General features: G+C 37.7%; 1 protein-coding gene across 2 annotated transcripts in view; it reads right to left on the bottom strand.

Annotated features, from left to right (window-relative positions):
* N4BP1 (NEDD4 binding protein 1) overlaps positions 1-11,248 on the bottom strand; it is a 70,455-nt gene that overhangs the window by 39,327 nt on the left and 19,880 nt on the right. The window lies entirely within an intron of this gene.

Raw genomic sequence — 11,248 nt, 5'->3', positions numbered from 1 at the left:
GCCTAGTTATCAATGATATGGTTAACATTGTTTAAGAGGGAAAGAATGGCCAAAAAGGGGGAAAGGGAGCTTCATTTTAGTAGTTTGAATAAAGTTAAATACAATTATCAAATACTTCTAAATAAGGGGAAAGAATGGCCTTTCAAACATAAGAGAGTACTCTCTTAGGCCTACTCAAAGATTATTTAATTCTCTAGGAAATATACCTTTTTCCTAACACATTATTCATTATTGGTTAGGGTCTAGACTGTGAAGTTATGCATTAAAATGTAGATTTTTGTCCAGTAGAGATGTCAACTGTCTCAGTCTGCTAGAAAAATAACCCAAAAGGTTACAATGCCATTGCTCTGTAAGATATTAGCCAATCTATATCTAACCAAGCAACTGTATTCCAATAATAACCTTGAATGTAAATAGATCAGAAAAGTGACTGAAAAAAAAAAAGATCCAAGTATATGCTGCCTGCAAGAGGCTCATTTCACCAATAGGGTCACACACAGACTGAAGGTGAAGGGATGGAAAAAGGTATTTCATGTGAATGGAAAACCAAAAGAAAGCAGGCGTAAGCTACACTTATATCAGATAAAATAAACTCTAAGTCAAAAACTATTAGAAGAAACAAAGTCATTATGAAATAATGAAGGGGTCAATTCAGCATGACAGTATAACAACCATATATATGTGTGTGTGTGTATATATATGTGTGTGTGTATATATATATATATATGCACACACTCAAGTACGTAAGGCAAATATTAACAGATTTGAAGGGACAGACTATAATACAGTAATTGTAGGGAACATCAACACCCCACTTTCAGTTCAAGACCAGCCTGGGCAACATGGTGAAACTCAGATGGAAATTAAGATTAGATTAGAAATAAATGAAAGATTAGAGCAGAAATAAATGAAAGAGACTATAAAAATAGAAAATATTAATAAAATGAAAAGTTGTTTTTTTAAAAGGTTTTAAGAATTCATAACCCTTTAGCTAGACTAAGAAAAGAGACAAAATCAGAAATGAAAAAGTAGATGACAACTGATAATGCAGATATACAGAAGATCATAAAAAACTATTATGAACAATTACACTTGAACAAATTGGATAACTCAGAAGAAATGGATAAATTCCTTGACACATACAACCTACCAAGATTGAATTATGACTAGAAAACCTGAAGAGACTAATAATAAGTGACACTAAATCAATAATAAGAAGTCTCCTATCAAAGAAAAGCCCGGGAACTGATGGCTTGCTTCACTGCTGAATTCTACCAAACATTTAAAGAAGAACTAATATGAATTCTTCTCAAACTCTTCCAAAAAACTGAAGAGGAGGAAATACTTCCAAATTCATTTTTGAGGCCAGCATTACCCTGGTACCAAAACCAGATGAGGATAAAACAAAAAAAGAAAACACAGGCCAATATCCCTGATGAACACAGATACAAAAACCCTCAACAAAATATAGTCGGCCTTCTCTATCTGTGGTTTCTGCATCCATGGATTCAATCAACCACAGATTGAAAATACTCAGAAAAAAATTACATTTGTCCTGGACACATACATTTCTCCTGTCATTATCCCCTAAAGAATATAACTATTCACATCACATTTACACTGTATAAGGCATTATAAGTAGGTCAAGAAGATGATTTAAGTATATAGGAAAATATACATAGATTATATGCAAACACCACACCATTTTATACCAGGGACTTGAGCAGCTGCAGATTTTCGTATCTGTGAGAGATCCTGGAACGAATCACCCACAAATGACAAGAGACTACTGTTATAGCAAAAAGGATTCAATAACACATTAAAAAGATTATTCACTAAAATCAAGTAGGATTCATCCAAGGAATGCAAGGATGGCTGAACAAATACAACTGCAAATGAAAAACAAAAGTCATATGATCATTTCAATGGACGCCAAAAAAGCATCTGATAAAATCTCATGCCTTTTCATGATAAAAAAAAAAAACTCAACACTTCAACACAATAAATGCCACATATGACAAATCTGCAGCTCATAACATACTCAGTGAGGAAAAATTTAAGGCTCTTGCTGTAAGATCTAGAACAAGACAAAGAAGCTCACTCTTTCAACATAGTATTCAAAGTTTTAGAGCAATTAGGCAAGAGAAATATAAGACATCCATACTAGAAAGAGAAAAGTTAAACTGTTCCCAGATGAAATTATCTTACTATATAGGAAACCCCTAAGAGTCCACCAAAAAACAGAACTAATTAATAAATTCAATAAAGTGGCAGAATACAAAATCAACACAAAAATCAGTAGTGTTTCTATACTAACAGTGAACTACTTAGGAATAAATTTAACCAAGGAGTTAAAAAATCTTTACACAGAAAACGAAAACACTGACAAAACAAACTGAAGACACAAATAAATGGAATGATATCTCAGGACAATCTCTTCAATAAATATATTGGGAAAAGTACACAACCACATGCAAAAGAATGTTAGATCCTTATCTCACATCATGTACAATAATCAACTAAAGATGGATTAAACCCCAAACTATGAAAACTACTAGATGAAAATATAGAGGAAAAGCCTGGTGACATTGGTCTGGACAATGATTTTTTAAAATATAACCTCAAAAGCAGAGGCTACAAAAACAAAAATAGACTAAAAGAATTACATCAAATAAAAGCTTCTGGACAAGCAAGAAACCAATGAACAGAGATTACCTACAGAATGAGAGAAAGTATTTGCAAATTATACACATAAGAGGTTAATATCCAAAAATATAAAAGGAACTCAAAACAACAACAGCAAGAAAACAAGTAAAAAGTGAGCAAAGATTTGAATAGACACATTTATTAAAAGAAGATATACAAATGGCCAACAGGTACAGTAGTCAGTTACCCATTATGTGTGGTTTCAGTTACCCTTGGTCAAGCATGTTATGAAAATATTAAATAGAAAACTCCAGAAATAAGCAATTCATAAATTCTAAATTGTGCCCTCTTCTAAGCAGTGCAGTGAAATCTTCCGCCATCCAGTATTGGAATCATTCCTCTGTCTGGTGTATCCATGCAGTATATACTACTTGCCCAACAGATAGTAGCTGCCTTGGTTATCAGATCGACTGTAGCAGTATCTAGGTGGCTGTCTTCAAGTAGCCCTTATTTTACTTAATAATGATCCCAAAATACAAGAGTAGTAATGTTGGCAATTTGGACATGCCAAAGAGAAGCAATAAATTGCTTGCTTACTTTAAATGCAGAGATGAAGGTTCTCCACTTAATAATAAAATAACTTTTATTAGAGTATATTGCTATATTTTCCTATTATTAGTAATTGTTGTTAATCCTTTATTGTGCCTAGTGTATAATTTAATCTTTAAAATGGTATCTATGGTATCATGGGTATCTATGTATAGAAAAAAAACCATTGTATACATAGGACTCAGTACCCTCCAAGGTTTTAGGTATCTACTGGGGGCCTTGGAACATATCCTCAGTGGATAAGGGGGACCACTGTACATGAAAAAAATTATTGGCTGGGTGCAGTGGCTCATGCCTGTAATCCTAGCACTTTGGGAGGCCAAGGTGGGAGGATCACTTGAGCTCAAGAGTTTGAGAACAGCCTGAGCAACATAGGGAAACCCCATCTCTACAACAAATTTAAAAAGTAGGCGGGCATGATGGTGAACTCGCCTGTGGTCCCATCTACTCAGGAAGCTGAGGTGGGGGAAATGCTTGAGCCCAGGGATTTGAGGCTTCAGTTAACTGTGACCACATCACTGTACTCCAGCCTGGACGACAAAGTGAGGCCCTGTCTCAGTAAATAGATAAATAAAATAATAAAAGAGAAAATGTTATATACAGTCATCCTTTGGTGTCCACGGGGGATTGATTCCAGGACCCTCTTGCAAATACCAAAATACGGTAAATATAAACAATGGAATACTTATCAGCCATTAAAAAAAAAAAAAAAAAAAAAAAGAAGGAAATCCTAGTATTTGCAACATCATGGATAAACCTGAAAACATGAGGTTAAGTGAAATAAGCCAGGCATGGAAAGACAAATGATGTAAGTGGAATCTAAAAAAGCTGGTCTCCTAGAAAAAAAGAGAAGAATGGTGGTTATCCAAGGCTGGCACAGTTTGGGGAAGGGATTCTGGAGATGCTGGTCAAAGGACACAAGATTACAGTTAGATAGTAGGAATAAATTCAAGAGAACTATTGTACAGCATGGTGACTATAGTTAATGACAATATATTGTAGTCATGAAAAATGCCAACAGGATATGTGTCCTCACCACAAAAATGACATCTATGTGAGGCATGTTAATTAGCTAGCTTTAACCATTCCACATTGCTTATGTACTTCAAAACATCATGGATACAAAATGAACACAATTTCATCTGTCAATTTAAAAAATAAATTTAAAAACTTCAAGTGCTCTCTGAACTACTTCTACATTCCTGCTAGTCCCTCATTCATGAGTTACCTGTCTGAAAGCCATGCCTATATAACTTCAAAAAAATGTTTACACTTTGGCAGTAGAGTAGCACCCACTCAGATGCCCAAAGGGACTCCCATCTGCTGGAGCTACTAAACTGAGTCGTCCCAGAAGGGCACTTCATCAGCTCCTTAAACCTAAGCATGTCTCATTTTGGCTCCCAGAGTACCAAGAGAATAAGAAACAGCCAGAGAATTTTACTTCTGTTTCTCTGTTGTCTCCTTTTCTTCTGATAATGTGTTTTCGTTTGATGATTCTTAGCCACATGTCCCTGTCCACATTGGCCCAGAGACCAGTGGATACGAATCCCTAGGCCAGTTTCAACTGCACCCTCTGTATACATGAATCTGTTCTATGCATGGCTGATAACTGATCTTGGCTAGGAATCTGATTTCATGGTCTGACCATATTGTGATCTGTCAGGTAGACAATAGGGATCTATTTTCTGTCAGACGAGACACCTCAGGAAAATCTGGTTTTAGTCTTATCTGTGTTTTTGTTAGTGTAAGATCACGTCTCAGGACCATTGAAAGAACTGTCTTTTTGAAATGTGGACCAGTTATGTGTTTCTCAATTTTTACCTGTGATTAAGACTGTTGAAGCTGAAAGTTCTCTGTGCATTTGTGATATAAGAAAAGCCTTATTTTGCATGGTATGAATAAGAAGTATCTCCAGGGCTATTAATACATTAGATTATAAAGTTTCTCAATCTCTATTCTAGTTGGTTGACAGAGAATTACAAGAACTTCCTTAACTCTATATTTCTAGAATTCCTAAAACAGAATGAAACTAAACATCTAATACTTTAAACACGTTAGCCTTTTAAGGACACAAAACCAAACCCAGGCTGGGTGTAGTGAAACATGCCTGTATTCCCAGCTACTTGGGAGGGTGAGGCAGGAGGATCATTTGAGCCCAGGAGTTCTGAGTCCAGCTAACAACACACTGAGAGATCACCATCTCTTAAAAAAACAACAACAAATAGAAAAACTCCAAAACTCACAAAAACCAACAGGTCAAAATCATTGTTATTTAAGAATCCAAATTTGTGTAATCAAAATAATTCTTAGGCAAATCAGTATTATTTGATTATTTTAATACTAATTTAAAAATAGATGTCCTTTCCCTGATTTTACCAGTGTAGAATATAATAAATCTATACTTTTTTTTTTTTTTTTTTTTTTGAGATAGAGTCTCGCTTTGTCACTTAGGCTGGAGTGAAGTAGCATGATCTCGGCTCACTGCAACCTCTGCCTCCTGGGTTCAAGTGATTCTCCTGCCTCAGCCTCCCAAGTAGCTGAGATTACAGGCACCTGCCACCGTGCCTAATTTTTTGTACTTTCAGTAGAGATGGGGTTTCACCATGTTGGTCAGGCTAGTCTTGAACTCCCGACCTCAAATGAGCCACCCAGTTGGCCTCCCAAAGTGCTAGGATTACAGGCGTGAGTCACGTCACTCGGGCTACACATTTTTTTTTAATGTTTTTCTCACAGATTAAACTTCCTAAGCTTTACTGGCTTACTGATGAGGTAAGCTAATATTACTCATATATATTTATGATTATGAAAAATATAAAATTTGGCCCAGTGTGGTGGCTCACATCTGTAATCCCAGCACTTTGGGAGGCTAAGGCAGAAGGATTGCTTGAGCTCAGGAGTTCAAGACCAGCCTGGGCAACATGGTAAGACCCTGTCTCTATTTAAAAAAAAAAAAAAGATCATATAAAATTATATGTTCAACTAAATAAAATTATAATATTGACAAACTTTTTTTTTTTTTTTTGAAACAGAGTCTCACTCTGTCGCCCAGGCTGGAGTGCCCTGGCGTGATCTCGACTCACTGTAACCTCCACCTCCTGGGTTCAAGTGATTCTCTAATCCCAACTAGCTGGGATTACAGGCATGTGCCACCATGCCTGTTTTTTTTTTTTTTTTTTTTTTTTTTTTTGAGACAAAGTCTCACTCTGTTGCCCAAGCTGGAGTGCAGTGGCACGATCTTGGCTCACTGCAACCTCCAACTCCTGGGTTCAAGCAATTATCCTGCCTCAGCCTCCCGAGTAGCTGGGACTACAGGTAGATGCCACCATGCCCGGTTAATTTTTGTATTTTTAGTAGAAATGAGGTTTCACCATGTTGGCCAGGCTGGTGTCGAACTCCTGATCTCAAGTGATCCACCCACCTCGGCCTCCCAAAGTGCTGGGATTACAGGTGTAAGCCACTGCGCCCAGCCAAACTTTTTGATACCAGAAGTTGGAAGTTGCTCAGTTGTCAGTATAAGCACAACTTCCAAGATCATTAATTAACTTCAAGACTTTAGTTAAACTGATATTAATTAATGGTTACTCTTTGGAATATGTGATTAATTTCCAAGTGAGACAGATAAAGAATTTTTCACTTTTGTTTAGAGACGGGTCTCACTATGTTGTCCAGGTGGTGTGCATTCATAGGTGTGAACACAGTGCACTGCAGCCTCAAAATGCTGGCCTCAAACCATCTTCCCACCACAGCCTTCCCAGTAGCTGGCACCACAGGTGCACACCACCACGCTTAACCACCAAGTATATAATTTTACCACATATATACACATGCTCTTTTTAATATAACCACAATGTCATTACTGCACCCAGCAAAACAGTCTCTTAATCTAATACTCAGTCTGGGTTTAATGTCTTTTTCCAGTTGTTTTGTTCTAATCATTCTGATTTTTTTTTTTCCACCATAACTACACAATTAGTTTACCCTTGTCTATAATGTGACAAGAGCAGAATTACAACGGTATATATACTCTTTTGGTAAGGCTCTTCCATGCAGCATAACAGTTTTGAGATTAATCCACATTGTTGGATGTATCAGTCAGTAATTTATCTTTTTCTATTACATCTAAACTATCTCTGGAGGTTCCTAAAGGTCCCTGGGAAATCACAAAGATTTATTTTTTTTCACCTTATAACAAGAAGGATGTTAAAACTAATTTCTTTGGAGTATTCTAAGTTTCTTAAATAGCTCAACATGATTAGTTTCTGTCAAATCAAAGAGGAAGCATGGTCTTCTCCAGATACTTTTGTACAGAAAAAACTTTTAACTTTTTTTTTTAGAGACTACACACTTTACAAGATAGGTTGGAAGGCCTTAGGGCCTTGGCAATGCCCACAATATGTTCTTAGCTTTCAGATAAACACTGCTCCAATCTTTTTTTTTTTTTTTTTGAGACGGAGTCTTGCTCTGTCACCCAGGCTGGGGTGCAGTGGCCGGATCTCAGCTCACTGCAAGCTCCACCTCCCGGGTTTACGCCATTCTCCTGCCTCAGCCTCCCGAGTAGCTGGGACTACAGGCGCCCGCCACCTCGCCCGGCTAGTTTTTTGTGTTTTTTAGTAGAGATGGGGTTTCACCGTGTTAGCCAGGATGGTCTCGATCTCCTGACCTCGTGATCCACCCGTCTCGGCCTCCCAAAGTGCTGGGATTACAGGCTTGAGCCACCGCGCCCAGCCGTACTGCTCCAATCTTAAGAAACAGTTATGTACTATACCTCAATAGATTTTAACTCTCCTCCATCCTGATTTTGTTGGTTACTGTATAAACACCATGGTTATCCAGTCTCATCATTAACAAGTGGTTTCTTCTTTCCTCTCTTCCTTGTGATACACCTCTGCTACTGACTACAGCACAGAAAGTGGGTCTACGACAAAGGATGACAGTCCCGGAGTCTTGCAGAAGAGACTATGCCAGACACTCTTGATCACTGATACTTCAAGAAACTGACTCATGGATACAAAGTTTGGAGTATAAGCGACATCGCTTAAGCAACGGGCTGGAATTGACTACACCAACGGACTCAGCTGAGATTTCTGGGACCCTCTGTGAAGCAGACAACCCAAGATCTAGTGGAACACAATGTAATGACTGAACGAATTAATGAAAGAAATCTAACTCTAGTTGTATGAAATATAGTTGATTTTTTTATAATGTTCTATTTTCTCTCAGGTATAAGAAGAAGTCCCTTTTCATTAATTTTTAACCCTCCACTTAGCAAGCTATGCTTTTACAAATGGAAAGAAAACACTTTCAAAATGTTATCTTGTTTTCCCTGATTCTCAAAATTCAGGAATTAAAAATACTTTCACTGGCTCTCTTCACTTTTCATGATATGCAGCTGCTTGCATAAGATCATTAAGAATCTGGCCCCCTTTTTACCAGAATCAGATAAACTGATTGTGCAACCCAGGCCATATCTGGAATTACATAAGAATTTTATTTAATAAGGTATAGAATAGTCACTATTAAAGAATAAGAACTGTAGTTCATGTGTTGAACTCACGCTCAGGAAACTGGTCTGGTGCCTATCCTATGGTGCAGGATCTCAGCCTTCTGTTCTGTATTAAGGTCAATTTCTGGAAAGCCAGAAATTTTGGCAGATTTTGGGAATTCTGAAGAGAGAGGATTTCATCTAGATGTACAGATACTACAGGTGAAATATGTAGAGATAATTTTCTTGATTTTTTTTTTAGGTTGCTTTCCTAGTTTTAGAAGAGTCAACAAGAACAGATAAAAACAAAAAATAAACAAAAATCTCATCTGGCTATTTAAAATGCAATGTAAGATTTCCTATGAAATTTCCTGAGGACTATTCTCTACCTTCTAGACTAGCTACTAATACATCTTACCATCACCCAAATACAAAGAGATTACTGTGTGTGTGTGATATCAAGAATAATCTCCAGATATTATATAGTAGGGGAAGCAATAAACAAAAATTACAAAAACCCTGAAACCCTGAAAATAAGGTAAAAAAAAATGGCAGCATGTTCTTTCAATGTCATACTATGTTTTCTTTTTCTTTTTCTTTTTCTTTTTTTTTGGAGATGAAGTTTCGTTCTTGTCACCCAGGCTGGAGTGCAATGGCAGGATCTTGGCTCACAGCAACCTCTGCCTCTCGGGTTCAAGCAATTCTCCTGCCTCAGCCACCCAAGTGGCTGGGATTACAGGCACCCGCCACCATGCCTGGCTAATTTTTGTATTTTTAGTAGAGACGTGCTTTCACCATATTGGCCAGGCTGGTCTCGAACTCCTGACCTCAAGTGATCCAACTGCCTCGACCTCCCAAAGTGGTGGGATTACAGGTGTTAGCCACCGTGCCCAGCTTCAATATCACACTATTCTCTAGCAGGCCCAATCAAGGATTACTTCATACTTTAGGGCAGCACTGTCCAAAATAACTTCTGCAATGATGGAAATGTCCTATAGCTGTACAATCCAAATTGGTGGCCACTAGTTACATGGGACCACTAGCACTTGAAATGCAACCAAGGAACTGAGTATTTAATTTCACTGAAGTAATTTAGACAGCCACATGGGGTAGTGGCTACCATACTGGTTTGTGCAAATCCAGCTCTTGGACCATTTTGTATATACAACCCCTGAGGTCAAAATAGTTTTTACATTTTTAAAGGGCTGTAAAAAACAAAACAAAAAAGAATATAAAACAAAGACTTTGTGGTCCACAAAGTCTATATTTATCATTTGGCTCTTCACAGAAAAAGTTTGCCAATGTACATCCTAGGAGAATGCATTTTTTTGCTTGACATATTTATATTAAATAATATCCAGAATCTGTGAAATTACATTATAACTTGTAGATTTTTGTCCAGTATAGATACAGATGATTTCTGTCTGGCATAAAAGACAATCCCAAATATCATGGTTTCATTATCTTGTAAGACTGTGATACTGTGAAATATATATTTCCTGGCATACAACTTTTAAAATTCTTAGAATTTCAAAGTGATAGTTTTTTTATATGCTAATGAGTTCAACTATGACTGGCATCCACAGGTAGCTTCAGGATGGGGTTGGTCAGCAGAGAGACCAAAGTAGGATGACAGGGTTGAGATTTCTGCTCTACTTCCAACCTCCCGGGAGGGGAGAGGGGCTGAAGGTTAGTTTGATCATCAGTGCCAACGATTTAATCAATCACGCCTATGTAATGAGGTTTCCATAAAAACCCAAATGGACTGGCTTTGGAGAGTTTCAGGATAGCTAATACCTATCCTGGAGGGTGCCATTCCTGGAGAGGGTATGGAAGCTCTAAGCCCTTTCCCTCATACCTTCCCCTATGCATCGCTTCATCTGTAACCTTTGTAATAGCCTTTACAATTAACCAGTAAATGTCTTCCCTGGGGTTCTTTGAGCTGCTTAGCTAATTAATAAAACCCATGGAGTGAGTTGTGAGAAAATCGATTTATAGCCCATCAGTCATAATCACAAAATAACCTGGGGAACTCTTCCCTCGATCCCTACAAGGGTATAGAACCTGCCAAAGGAATTTGCTTTGTAGACTGGTGAAACCACTTTTGCAAAAATTATATCTGAGGAAATTATGACAGTGAAAGAGATCAGACCTAATCGACTCCATCTTGATTCTAACCTTTGAGCTGTCCTTGTTCATTCCTGGGTGTAGGTCGAAATAACCTTGGGAAGGAATTCAGTTTACGGTTTGACTGTGAAACAAAACTGATAGCAGCCCTTTCTTGGAAAGATCCCCTTCTTGCCTGGGGACCTGTCTGCCTTTGCAGGACTAACAAATTAGCTACAAGATTAGATATGATGGTTTAGGAGTCATACAGCTTCCGGCTCCAAGAGTCTGAACCTCCCCAAATTGCTCCTGGGGATAACATCACTATTGTAAAACCTAAGATCAGTGATTGAGATATTTCGCAGATTCTGCACTCAATGGATCAGCTGATACCACCCAGACCCA

The sequence above is a fragment of the Papio anubis genome, chromosome 18 (assembly GCF_008728515.1).
Source record: "Papio anubis isolate 15944 chromosome 18, Panubis1.0, whole genome shotgun sequence".
NCBI lineage: Eukaryota > Metazoa > Chordata > Mammalia > Primates > Cercopithecidae > Papio > Papio anubis.
This window is presented reverse-complemented; position numbering and strand designations above follow the sequence as displayed.